This window comes from Chenopodium album, chromosome 19 (assembly GCF_948465745.1).
Source record: "Chenopodium album chromosome 19, dcCheAlbu1.1, whole genome shotgun sequence".
NCBI classification, from domain to species: Eukaryota; Viridiplantae; Streptophyta; class Magnoliopsida; order Caryophyllales; family Amaranthaceae; genus Chenopodium; species Chenopodium album.
The window spans coordinates 8,084,521-8,088,597 of record NC_137852.1 but is presented as its reverse complement, the minus strand read 5'-3'; the positions used below and the strand labels follow the sequence as shown (position 1 = coordinate 8,088,597).

General features: G+C 29.3%; 1 pseudogene; it reads left to right on the top strand.

The window, feature by feature from the left end:
* The first annotated feature begins 985 nt into the window (after positions 1-985).
* On the top strand, positions 986-1,667 carry LOC145595680 (lachrymatory-factor synthase-like; annotated as a pseudogene).
* Positions 1,668-4,077: the final 2,410 nt, after the last annotated feature.

Genomic DNA, 4,077 nt, shown 5'->3' with positions numbered 1-4,077 from the left:
GCTAAGATCAACCATTGGCTTGATACAACAATTAGTAACAATGGAAGAATAGTGAAAATATTGGCAAGTTGTTCATTCATCGAAAGAGAAAATAGAAGAAGAATTGTTGTTCTCAAGGATTTAGTGAAAACATCAACAAGTTGTTCATACGAATAAAAGAGGAATGGCGGAGGAAATAGATGGGGAAACTCTACGTATTCAAGTAATATTTGTTTATAAAGTCTAGATAGAAACTTAATATTTGTAGTAAATAACTTTCTTAATTCAGACCATTATACAATTAGTGATGATAAATAAATGTGATTGTAGGTTACTTTGTAAAATGTTACGTCTACCTCGTGGTTAGTTCAACCATTAGAGGTAGAATGAATGAATGATAGATACACTTTAATAACAATGTCTTAATGTGGGTGAACCAATTAGTAGATATTTTATTTTTTATTTCTATTTTGGTAGAAAATTTTGATCTTACTCCATGATGTTCATGTGCTGTTGTGCATTTAGTATTGGTATTGTCGAATAGATAATAGATTATGAAGTGATGTTTGTACTCCGTAACGTTTATTTTGCGGAATTTAAAGAATTTAAATACTTATTATTGGATAAAGTACTAAAAAAAATTACAATAGATTGTTTAGTACAAATTTACTACATGATTGATGTAGATATTTATACTAATTAGTTACTGTACCTAATAGATAAAAAATTAAAATTCGTGAAAATGAAATGCTCTTGAAGATGAAAAAGTGAATAAGGGAGAATTCTGTTTACTACTACTTCCTCTATTTATATCCCATGTACAAGTTGGTTACATATAATAAAGGTGCAACTAGATATAGGGGATTTTAATTTCTGATAAATATCGTACCTAACAAATTGAATCTTACAAGTAACGTACCATGTTGAAAAAATGTCAACCTCAGTAAGTCATTACCTTACTATATATTAGACTGAAAATAGCTCAAACTAAAGGCATATTATACAGTTGTCCCTCAAAAAAATGGAGGAAAAGTGGGAAGGGAAGGTGTCCACAACCCTACCAAGCACAAAACCACATCAAATTTGGCCACTTTTCAAGGATTCTTCAACATTTACAAATATTTTCCTACCCTTTCCAATTCCTATGGTGTCCATGGTACTAATGGTGAGGTTGGTTGTATCAGAGTTTGCGTCGGTTCTTCTAGGAGTTCCTTCCAACCTAAAAAGGATATTGATCCTAAGATCAACGGTGAAGAATTGGTTAGTTTGTCCAAGGAGAGATTAGTAGCCGTTGATGAAGTGAACAAGAGTTTAAGTTATGAGATAGTAGAGTCAAACATTGGATTAACTTCATATGTAGCAACGGTCGTGATTAGCCAAGGAGGTGATGATCAAGGGAATGAAGGGTTTGTGATTGAGTGGAGTTTTACCGTTGATCCGGTTGAAGGGCTAAAATATGAGGATATGGTGAAGAAGTATGAAGTGAGTTTGCTAAAGATGGCTAAAGCGATGGAAGATTCTCTTATTACAAGTTCATAAATTTTATCATTATGGTGGAATTTCTAGTGAAATTGTTTACGAATTTGCAATTTGTTTATGTTGTGCACTATATAATTAAGTGTATTAATTATTTGTTGAATGATGTGTAATTGTGTATTATCGACGCCGACGCATATTTACTTTCTCCATTTTTTTAGTTGCAGCATTTTGAATTTTACTCTATTCAGATCATGTGCTTTACGAGTACTTTATAAAGGTTTGAATGTTTGATGATTAATAATATCTAAACAAAAATATAGTCAAATGATATTTTGTTAAATTCATCTTGTTTTATACAAATATTATTTATAAAATGTTTATAATTTTTACATTGATAGGAGATCTTTAGGTCGCCAGAGTTTATTGTACTTACCAAATTGTCACATATGGTTAGCTTTTTTTTTTTTTTTTTTTACCAAGTTGTGATCAGATAAATTTTTTTTTTTTTTTTTTTTTTTTTTTTTTTTAAAAAAAAAAAAAAACTAAATTGTCGCTATGGGTTTGTTTTATTTATTAATATGGTAGATTGGCCTTATAAACATGTATCATGATTTGACTAATTTAATGGATCTTTTATGCTAATAATTAAGTATTAAAAAAATCTACAAGATAGTTTATATATGTTAAATTCATCTTATAGGTTTCAAAAAAAAAAAAAAAAAAATTATCTTATATGTTTTAAAAAATTTGATTTTCATTTATGTAGAATTAAAGCTATTTAACAATAATCATGCAGAGATAGAATTTCTGACTTTAGTACTTCCGAGTGCATCATTTAAGCATAAAGTCATACACTACTTGTCACACCCGGTGACAAGACCTACCATTGTACCTAGAAATGCCAAAAGACTGACTTGACTGATCCAACTTGAAATAACCAAATTCAGATTTCGATTTTATATGAACACGATAATTTAGCATGAAATATATATACGACCCGACTTTATCAATCGTGACCTAGACATTCAAATTGACACCTCTAATTAAATTAACTTCAGGTAATAATTCCCTTCTTTTAATTGCCTGGCAGTCCATATCGACCGGGAAGTAATTATTGAAAGTTTGCAACGAAGTTATTCGCATCAACATAGCGTTCACAAATCAATTAAGATGCGCCTAAAGAGATACCTTTTGGCTTTTGATAATGTTTTGTTTATTGTGATGAGGATCGAATTCTTTTTTTTTAAAAAAAAAATTATTCATATCTTTATGAATAGATGATCTGTTTTTCTTCTTCCTCTTGTCTCTTTCTCATGCAATAGTTTACTTACAAATTTGACCAATATAAATATAATTTGACCAATTTTATGCTACTTCTGTTACATTAACTTGGTGAACTTAGAAGAAAATATTATAGTACCGTAGCACGAGAAGTATATCTTATGATAATGTGTACATACTAAAACAACTAATTGATACTCGTAATTAATTTTCAAATCTATAAATCAATACATTAAAAAAATAATCACAAGGCATTTCACATATAAGCAATTAAATGAGTAATGGGGTTACCTATTAGATGAATGAGGGGTTATTGCAATGGAAAAATGGTGTTGCTTTCATTACAAAGTGGAGTTATTCTTTTAATAATAAAAAATATAAGAAAGGATGTTTTACTAGAATGAACAATTGGATTGCCTTTTTTTGTTAAAAAAAAAATGATGTTATTCTTTTATATTACTAAATTGGAGTTACTTTTATGGGCAAACTTAGGTTATATATGAATAGTTAAGGTTACTCACAATAACGAATAATAATTAACCTTATTATAAACAAATGTGGCTACACCATATGGTTAGCCACACACAATAATGAGTCAATGACACAAGACTTTTACTAAAATAATAAAATATTTAAAATACATACAGTATATAGTATGTGCAATAAGATTGTACTACGGACTTACGACGTATATCTTTTTATTTTTTTTAATTTTAATTTTTAATTTCCTTGTGAAAATAAAATACTGGAATTGATATTTTATGACTTCTAAATTGGTCAATGTAGGACTTCACAAATTTTGAAATATTTTTTGTTTTGTCTTGCACTAGGTATATAAATATAATGTTGACACTCAAAATTTAAAAATCTTAGATCCCATCTCTATAATTAGAATATTTATTTTAGTGAACGCGATTCAACTAAACTAAAATTTTAACATTACCAACTATATTTAATCATAATATCATTTGTTTTCATAAACAACTAGTATTATATTAAATTTAACGTTTAAGCTAGCCAAATTAATATTCCATTTAAAAAAAGGTTTTAAAGTACTTGTTTCTGTCTGATCCCAACCCCTCCAAGAACTCGGACTTGAGATTCTGATACTCCTATCGGCAAGCTGAGAACCTACACAATGAGAAGAAGTTAGCTAACCCCGGGGTGGTGCGGGGATAACCACTCCGATGATAAAGTCAGAAAGTGTTTGAGAAAAGAAGGTAAGTAAGAGAGAGAAAGTAGAGAGAAAGAAGAGAGAGAGAGTGTCATTCATCCCCTTATTAATGAGGTCTTACCTACTTATTTATAGTAATCTACCTTGACAGGTGGCTTTCACCC